This window comes from Gossypium raimondii, chromosome 1 (assembly GCF_025698545.1).
Source record: "Gossypium raimondii isolate GPD5lz chromosome 1, ASM2569854v1, whole genome shotgun sequence".
NCBI lineage: Eukaryota > Viridiplantae > Streptophyta > Magnoliopsida > Malvales > Malvaceae > Gossypium > Gossypium raimondii.
Genome location: NC_068565.1, coordinates 41,233,579 through 41,244,628, shown reverse-complemented (window position 1 = coordinate 41,244,628; position 11,050 = coordinate 41,233,579).

The following is an 11,050-nucleotide window of genomic DNA, read 5'->3' as shown; positions in this document are numbered from 1 at the left end:
AGTTTATAATATTTTATTTGTTAAAGTTTAATGTTGTACAATGTTTTATCTTTAATTTTTAAAAATGAAGTGATATTATGTTGTTAGTTATAAGAGTAAATAATATCACATTGTCTAGGAATAAACTGCAAATGAATTATGAATTTATATAGATTCATATCCCACATCGCTTAGGAAAACAAGAGAAATGAGACTTGAGGTCTATATAAAGACTTGTTTTGAAAATTTTATTTTCACATGAGTTGACACCAAAAAAAATAAAAATAAAAAGATATTGGGAGCTAACATGGGTGATACTAATCTAATTGGCACCACAAAAAAAGTGGGTTGGGTGATGCTAATCTAATTGGCATCACCACAAAAAAATATTTTTTATCTCATGAAATACAGGTATTGAAGGGGATATTTATACTGGTGATGTTAAATACATTGACGCCACTGAAAAAAATAATATTTTAAACAACTGAGCCAATCATTGGTGATTGGCAGGGTGGTGATGCCAATCTCATTGGCACCACCCATTTTCACTTTTCATTTCAGATAATTTAAGTACTTAATTGAAAAGATAGGTCATTTTTATAAATAATTAAAAAAATCGAGTCATTTATAAAAAAAGCCCTTAAAGCAAAGAGATTGAGTGTGGAGAAATACGAAAGTGAATTTTCACGTGACAAGGCATCGAAGTTCACATCATATAGCTACCGTACAAAGGGTTTAATTATTCATTGGGAAGAAAAAAAAGCGGAAAGGTACCTAGAGCCGCTGTTTTTCTTTTACAAATTTTGCGTTAGCTGTTGGATTTAGGGGGGCTTGAGGACCAGTAAATACACGCGAGCGTTAATGGTATCTGCTAATTCACAGAAGTTTGTTGATGAAGACAATAAAATTCACTTGCTTGATTGAGACTGAAAATAAGGTTTCTCATTTTAGAACATTTAGCGGCTCAAAAGCCGTTGGTTTAAAGGGCTCAACCATCTTACCCTAATAATATAAATGCTAATAATTTATTACCAAAATAGAACAACCTAGAAATTAATTATGAAATAGGCATATTGCATAGTAATTAGCTGATGTGGTTTGATAAATCGGTAGCACCATCCCCACTTCCCCTACAAATTCATTAGTTTTTTTTATAAAAATAATATTTTTTTTGTATTGCCATTGTATTAGGTGATGTCGGTATGTATTTTTTTATTATAAAATACCTGTATTTCTTTGGGTATAGTGGAGAAAAAAATTAATGGTGCCGCCGGCGTGTTAGGTGGCACCGGTGGGTTTTAAAATTTTTTTAAGTTGATCAAAAGATGTCTGAAAAAGGAAAAAAAAGCTGGAAAGTAAAAAAAAAGTTGGGGAGCGCGCGTCCTTTGCTGCCGTTCTCTTACGTTGGTGTCTTTAATGGGTCTACGAAATCTTTGCATGGTGTTGCCGTCACCGACAATGGTGGATTTGTCAATGATTTTCAGTTCCAAGACCATGTTTCAGATTATTTGGCCTGCAGTGATGGGGGATACGTCGATTCAACTTTGCATCGTTGGAGTTTCTCGGTTCCCGAGCTGTGTTTTACCGGTGAAGATGAGAATGAAAGATAATATTTGTTGAGGTTTTGTTTTTTGTTTAAAGAAGGGAGGGCGATATTCTTTTATACTTCTTTTACCATTATCGCCCTCCCTTCTTTAAACAAAAAACAAAACCTCAACAAATATAATCTTTCATTCTCATCTTCACCGGGTAAAACACAGTTTGGGAACCGAGAAACTCCGACAATGCAAAGTTGAATCGGCGTATCCCCCACCACTGCCGGCCAAATAATTTGAAACATGGTCTTGGAACCGAAAATCATTGACAAATTCATCATTGTCGTCAGCGGCAACACCATGCAAAGATTTAGTAGACTTATTAACGACACCAGTGTAAGAGAATGACGACGGAGGATGCGGCCTCCCCAACTTTTTTTTTACTTTCCAACCTTTTCTTTTCCTTTTTTTAGACAACTTTTGATTAAATTAAAAAAAAAATTAAAACCCACCGGTGTCACTTGACATGCCGATGGCACCATTAAAATTTTTTTTCCCGATATACCCAAAGATGTAAGGGTATTTTGTCAAAAATACATATCGGTGCTGCTTGATACAGTGGAGACACTAAAAAATTATTATTTTTTTAAAACCTAATGATTTTGTAATGATTGGGGTAAAAATGGAGGTGATGCTGTCAATTGGTTAGGCGGCACCAACTAATTACTGTACAATCTGCCTATTTCGGTAACTAATTTGTTGAGTGTCCTATTTCGATAATAAATTATTTCTTTATATATTATTAAGGTATAAAAGTCCATTTTTGAACGTTTGGCAGTGGTGGCTTCGCATGGCATCCGTTGCTGGCAAATTGAAATAAAATAAAATTACGAAAATTATAATTTATAATAAATAAATGGTCTATATTTTGAATTATCAAATATTATTAAACAATGTCAAATATTATTTTTTATCCATTCCAATTTAAATGTGTCTTTATCCATTCTCACATATGTAATTTAAATTAAATTTTAATTAGACATTGTTTATTATTAAGTTTATATATCATATTAATTATTATAAAATATTGTTTTATTATAAAATAAATTTTTATTGTCAAAAGGAAATGCTACTATAATATTCTGTAACAAATATATTTATGTTGTGTTTGTTTTAACAAGAACAACTTTTAAAAAAGATTTAAGAAAAATTGTCAAACAATGAATTATTTTACTCAAAATCATCCAAACACTAGAAAATATCAACTTTTCCAAAAATCATTCTATTTTCCAAAATTATTTTTCAAAAGTTGTTTTCAGTGAAACAAACACAACATAAGTGTTGAATATAATGAGATTATTTGATAAATCATAAATATGAATTTTAAATTATGAAAACATTGTATTTTACAAGTTAATCCTTATTTTATAACATTTTATGTTATTTTAAACAAAGTCCAATTTAAAATGACTTTGCAACAACACTTTCATTCGCGAGTGCCCTCATTAAGTCATGGACCATTCTTGTAACATTTTGGTTTTCAGTAGTGTCAGAAACAGTGGTTTCGGGGCCACAAATCTAATGAGTGAGTTTGTAATTATTATTTAATATATACGAGTCAAATATGGTTTTAAAAAGATTTTTAATATGGTAATTTATGTTATATGAATGATTAATTAGGTTCAAGTGGTAAGACCCTAAAGTCAAGTGGTTTTAGAAAGTGAGGTATCGGTACCTCATTTCTATAAACTGTGTCGTAAATATATTTATAAATATTTACGAAGTGTTATTAAGGTTGTATTAAAGTTTCTTTAAGAAATTTTAATGTTTAGATAGTTAATTAATTAAAAGTGTTAAATCGTAAAAGATGTAAAACCTAATTGCTATTGAATTTTAATAATTAAACAACATAGTTAGCATAAGTGGGAGGATATATGTGGTAAATAAACCATTCTTACTTAGTGGGACGGATGGTTGGTAATTCTTATGCATTTTATCCATTACTTTTAATGTAAAAAAATATTATAATAAAATAAAACATAAGTGAATATTCATCATCTTTCTTCTAAATTGGAACCAAATGCTCCATGGGAGTTTCTTTTAAGCTTTCGGCCATTCTTATCTACTCATGCATGGTATGTTTTCTTAATTCATTTTTTTTATATTTTTTATATTTTTGAAATCGTTACAACTAGATTCAGCTAGCCCGTACCTTTGATTTTAAAATTGTTAAAGATTTTGAAAGTTGTCATTGATGAATATTTGTAATTTTAGATGTTAAATGATGAATTTGAAGTATTATTTGTTATTTATAAGTATTTTGTTAAGTGATTTTAGATGAATTTAATGATTAGGGATTAAATTATTGAAATAGTAAAAATACAAGGTCTTGATGTGAAATTGTTGCAAATGTGGGCTGTATTGGAAACCATGAACATTCAAATGACTTTAGTTATCAATAAATTTGGTTTATTTGCATGATTAGGACATAGGGACTAAATTGAATAAAAGTAAAAAGTTAGGGGTAATTTTGTAAAAATTTCAAAATAACTAAAATGCATAAAATAAATTTTTTACTATCTAAATTAATAAATTGAATGAAATTATTAATTTAGATCAAGATCGAGTGAAAAATCGAGGAGAATGAAAAATTACCAAAAAGCCTCTGTACTTTGACATTTCTACAATTTAGCCAGGTAAGCTTGTAACTTGATTAAATCAATTAATTGTGGTTTTGATTATTTAATATCTAATTGGTTATATATAAATTAAGTTGATTGGCTTGAAGGAAAATGATTATGACCATAGTTGAAAGACACCATGGCACTATACTTGAGAATAAATAAGATCATAGTTGAAAGGCACTATGGCACCATACTAGAAACGAGCAAGACCATGACTGAAAGACGTTATCGCATCATGATTCTATCAAGTAAGACCATGACTGAAAGATGTTATGACATCACGATTCTATCGAGTAAGACCATGACTGAAAGATGTTATGGCATCATGATTCTATCGAGTAAGACATAGCTGAAAGATGCTATGGCATCATGAATCAAATGGATAAGACCATGGTTGAAAGGCACTATGGAAAAATGACGAAAAATGAATAATGATTGAAAGACACTATGACATCAAGACGTGAATAAATAAGACCATGGTTGGAAGACACCATGACACACTTCGATAATTTGATATTCAGGTAACACATTTCAAGTGAGGTATTTATCGTAAGTATGAATATGAGTTGAATGTTTGACTAGTATAGTCTGATAATGTATGTTAATGCCTTGGTGTAATTATATATTCTTATCATGTCTATAAATGCATTAAATCATGATGTTGTAGTGTATTTAAAGAATTAAATAGTTACTTGAGTGTTTGCCTAACATTCGATGTTATTTCATTTGATTTAACGGGCATGAAATAGGGAGGAACGGTAAGTATTCAAATGACCTATATTATGAAAGCTATGAAAAAGAATGAAAAATGAAATGTTAAATGAAAGTATGACTATGTTCATGGAATTGATGATTTCAAGTGAGGTTATTCATGTTTAATGACTTATATTATGTTATTCAAGTGAATTATGAATTGATGCATTAACATGTGTTGTTGATGATGCTTAGGTTTGTGTCAAGCTATTGGTTGGATTGTATTATGTTGGTTTTAAAGAAATGTATTGAAATGGTAAGTGACCAAATGGAAAAATGCTTATGTGCAAGAAAGAGTGGTAAGAATCAAAGTATGTAATTTCTCATAAAATGGTTTATTGTGCAGTTGATTTTAAAAGAGTTATGCTTAAATGCACTAGCTTGTGGCTATGGTTAATGTTATGTTTATGCCTTGAATGTTATGCAAATGAAATGGGTGAGAATAAGTAATGAAATGATAAGTTCATATTTGAGATGTAATGTGATGACAAGAAATGATTGTTGAGTTAAATGAAGAAATTTACTTATGCTATATGTGAGTTTACTTATGTCATGAATAAATACACTAGTTTGTGAGTTAATGATGTAATTAAGTTTATGCTAAGCAAATGGAATGGTAAGTAAGTAGATGAAATGGTTCATCGTTTTAAAGAAAGGTTGATAATTATGTAAGTCAACTTATGAGACCTTATTATGTTATGAATGAAAGGTGTATGTAATGTTTATAAATATACTCATTTATGAGTTGAATGGTGTTCAAGAGGTTTATACTAAGTTTAAGGTATTGGTGTTGAATCATGTTTAATATATGCATGATAGTGTTGAAGTGATAATTTATGTTTCAAGTTTATATGAACTTACTAAGCATTCATTGCTTACGTAGTCATCTTCCTCTTACTTTGCAGATTATCAGAAGCTCGATTGGTTTGGAAACTTGTTGGAGATCTATCACACTATCCAATGATTATATTGGTAGATTCTGATGTCTTGATCAAGGTTATAATGGCATGTATATGTGGATTTGTGTATAAATGATTTAGTTATTGTTTTGGTATGTATAAGTGTCATTACGGTTAATGTACCTATGGTATCTTGATGATTGGTGTTAATATGGTTAAGGTGATGCATGGTTTTATGAACAAAAAGGTAAGTTTAGCATGTTTGCAATATGGTTAATTAATGTATGCTTGAATATGGAATTTAGTTAAGTGTGTTTTAATAAAAAATGACCAATTGAGTATATGTTGGTGTAGTTCAATGTGGTCAATTATGGTATAACTTGGTATGGAATTAAGCTAAATATATATGGATGATTTATGGTCAAATATGTATAAGTTTATATATATGTGTGTTTGAGATGCATGAGAACAATAGTTCAAATGGTATGTTTTAAAAAGGTAGGAAGGTGACCAATTATGCATATGTGTAGCTAAGTTGAATGCTTGCTTTTGAGGTGCCATATATGGCATATTGGTTGAATGAAATTTGGTCATTTGAATTGGTCATATTATGTATGTTTTGGTATATTTTGATACCTTGGTCATATGTGCAAATGGCTTGTAAGGGTGTGCTTGAATTGGGTGAAAGAAACGACTCGAATTTAGCCTATTTCTAGCCCACACGGCCTAAGACACGGGGTAAGACACATCTGTAGGTATTAATGGTTGCACATCAAAGGTTACAAGGGCTGGCACACGGGTGTGTGGCTTGGCCGTGTGGTCCAAGTTAGAGAGTTACACGGGCACAGACACAGGATGAGACATGACTGTGTGTCCCTATTTTGAATGTTACACGGCCTGGCCACACGGCCGTGTGACCCCTGCAGTGTGAATTTTTCCAACTTTTTCCTTAAGGTTTCATATGTTCCCCATTTAGTCCCGAATTGTTTCTAAAGTGTTTCTAAGGCCTCGAGGGCTTGAATAAGGGACGATATGCATGTTTTTGAATGAATTATGTTATGATTCATCTAATGTTTGGAAATGAATGTTTTAAGTTATGACTTTATGGTAATGCTCCGTAACCCTATTCTAGCGACGAATACTGGTTAGGGGTGTTACAATTCTCATACTTGCATAGTTGTTGTGCCAATTAGTTCTAGCACAACAACTCAAGGGATTTCCCTAGCAATTCCCAATGATGACCCCAAATACACAACTTTGATTATATCTCACGGTAGACCCTAATCCTAGTTGGCAAAGATACTTGCACCAGAGTGTGGAAACTCCTTAAGAGGAATTTATCTAGTCAACTAAAGTATCAATAGGTAAGGGGCTTATCACGTTGAATGACTCTAAATAAGGTATTTGCTAAAGATTAGAAGGGCTAAAATCGCCCACAGTTGGAGGAATATTGGTAGTAGTTGGAAGATTTATAGGAGCTGTTGAAGTTAATTGTTGCTCGATGGAGCTAGGAGTAGATCTCTTTAATGCTTGATCTCAACAAGTCTCCTCCCTTTGTTGACAATCCTCATTCTTCTTTTAGCAATCCAGTTCTTTTTTTGATTTTGAGTCCCTCTTATCTTATTAAAAGACTTTCTGGTTTCTTGAGAAGGCCCTTTCTTCTTATTAGACACGTTACACTATTCCGATAGTGGATATAGTGAATTATGAGAAATTAGAAAAATAAGCCACTCAAAGTAATTCTTATGAAAATAAAGTAATTTTAGATATGAAAATTTTAGAAATGAAAATGTGAGGAAATGACCAAATCACAAATTTTGAAATGTTCAAGGACTAAAGTATAAATTTGAACAAAATGGAAAAAGTGAGTTATTAGTTATAAGTTAACATAAGTTGGAATATGTATTGGTGTAATGAAAATAACTTTTAGGACTAAATTGGAAAGAATTAAAGTACAAGGACAAAATTAAAAAATTCATTCTCTCGAAAATAGGTAAAAGTGTAATTTTCACCATTCATTATTCATATTAAAGGTTCATTATGATATTTGGATTGAATAAGTGCTTATTTTTGTGAAGAAATTGTGCTTTGAGGCAAAAGGGCAAAATAGTAATTTAACCTTACAATAGAATTTTGGTGATTTTTCAAGAATTTTATAATGGAAATATTATTTGGATACTAAATTTGATGTGTGGGATAAATTTTGACCATTAGATGAGATTTTATAAGATGATGGATTATGGACCACAAATTTTAAAATGTGTGTTGACTTTGACTTCAATTAATTTTTTTAAATTGGTTAAAAGGAAAAGAAAGATGAGAATAATCATTTTATAAGCCTTCTTTCACCCCTAGTTGCTACCGTCCACCTATCCATGAACACCCCCAACATTCTTTTTCTTTCATTTTCTTGCATTTCTTCAAAAATCTTAACACTCACCTTGATTTTTAATGAAGTCACTTGGAAAATTAGCTTCCAAACTCATTTCCTCTATCATCTTTATCAAACTTCAGCTTAGAGTTTCTTGGATTCTTGAGAGATACAATAAAGCTAGAGAGAGAAAGCTTCATAAAGGTAAGAAATGGTGATTTCCACCCCTCCTAATTTAATATTTGAGTTTAGTTGTTTTAAAAAATGTAACACCCCATACTTGACCCGTCGTTGGATCCGGACTACAAGGTGCTACGCTCTATGTTCAAATTTAGCTAACACATCCATTAATACATTCCTCAATTCCTATTCACGTAATACAAATATTATTTAACACGATTAGCTAATTTGCTTTGTCAATTCAAGAATTTATTACAATTATATACATTTAATTTAAGATACAAAAATTTTACAATATTAAAATATTTACTTAGTCTTAGAAATGATATTTTGTGACTATACTTAATTACAAATTCGACTATGACCTTAAGGCTCCACCTCTAGGTCGCCTCGTTGTATGCATATTACAATTGAGAATTAAGTTCGCCTGAGCACGACATTGGCTTGGTCCCTCCTCAAATCCTTGAATTTCCTATTTACCTGCAATACATAATTACAAATAGGCAAGTTCAAATTAACTTAGTAAGTAGTCCATACCTTGCAACAACACAACGCTACTTGGTACATTATCCTTAATGTCACCATCGATTATTTACTTGTGCGTCTTGGAGAACAATTAAGCTTGTTTGACTGCATTGGATTTATTACAGGTGATTTGAGGTTAGAAGATATCAAATTCAGACTATACAATCTTGCACATATAAGGCTTCCTTTATAAGATCTCATAGATGTCTAATCAGAAATACAAATTTATAGCTGTTTGAAATTTTGGCGAATTATACTCGTGTATTCGTTCTTCAATAGTTGTCTTTGCAGACTCATGCACAATTACTTCCTTAAGAGATAATCCTGTGGACTCTTATTTTCAGATTTATGAAGAAGAATATAGATAATTATCAGGTGAATCTGGTAGAACTCCTTGGATTATGCCTTATAGGAAAATTTGGCGGACCTTCCTAGATTATACCATTTAGGCGAATCTAACGGACCTCACTAGATTAGGCCATGGCCATGGACTTGCTTTCATTCATACGGATTACTCCGTAGAGTCTCACACTACCCTTAAAGGGGTTGCATACTACCTGTAAAAGGCTTTCATAACTATGTGGACATATTCTCTGTACAAACCAACCGAACCTCCACAAAGTCAAATACCATTAATACTCAATTTTCATATAGTCTGTCTGAACCTACGTAAATCCTCGTTGTTAATTTAAATACATATGTGTTCCCCCGCAAGGTTGGGGTTATTCACTAATCTCGATTTGCATTCACATGTCCTACTGGAGGTAAAATGTATAACATATCATATTCCCTGTTACTCCTCCCATCACAACCACACTTCGACAAACCTCCATTACTTTGCCTATCATTCATATACATGTATTTCATACGTAAGCACTCAACCAATACCACTGTTAATACAGAACACATTATTATGCCAAACAGTTTATCTAAAAAACATGGTTAAACTTACAACCAGCCATGCATTCTCATATCAACACACAACACGTAAAATGATACATCAATATTCAACCGTAGAATAACTCATCATTTGTTGAACACTAAGTTAAACATACCTAACATATGAGTTTGAAGAAATAAATGAACAACCATTTAAGACTTGAGTTATGGAACTCACTTAGAAGTTGACACCGAATCCATCTACTTAGCTTTTCCCTTATTTCTCTGGCTTCCTTAACTAACTAAACATAACAACCATTTCAGAAATCCCACGAAGATAATTCACAATCATAAGAACCATAATTTGTCTGCATGCAGAGGCAATTTAATGATTATCCGTAACTTTACCCATTACAGAACAAAATCAATCGTTTAACGAAATCCCTAACTTTCTTCCCTTTTCTTAAATCCGCGAATATAGAGAGGTTAGAAAGCTTACCAGCTACAAAATTTTTTAGCTTCTTAGACTCAAACTTCAGTCTGGTCCCTCCACGCATAACGTTCCTTAACCCTTCTCTCTTCTAAAACAAACAAGAGAAAAAGATGAAGAAAGAGCAAAAAATGAAAGAATAGCACCGGAGAATAAACTCTCTCCTTTATATAATCCTACCGCACTTCCTTCACCAAAATCAATTCAGCAGGAAAATATATATACCCCATCATCATGTCTCCCCTTAAGAGGATTTCTAGTTAAAAAATAACGGAACTAAAGGTTGAAATCCAACCTTTTATCAACCAGTTCGCAAATTGCTCTTATTTACCTTAAAGCCCACTCAAATAGAAAACTTGTCAATTTGATACCCAAAGTTATCGTTGCAACTCAAGCTTTAACTTTTCCGACTGTGACAATTCTCCCACCCTTCAAGAAAATTTCATCCTCGAAATTACTGATGTACAATTAGAAAAGAGGTGGAATCATTGTGAAATTATTCTTTCACAATGGCCCCTTTTTTTAAGATGCTAAATATAGCTTATCTTATCTTTACTTGAACTGAACACTTAGCATTATATGTAGTTGTACCAATTTTCTTATAGATCAATTCACGTGGCTAATAATAAACGAGGATTAGCTAAACCACACTAGGGCGGGATATACCAACGAATAATCTCACACGAGATACTTTAAAAAATTTCCGTACCCCAATACTTGGTGGATTAATCCATACATAACGTAATACGGCTAGC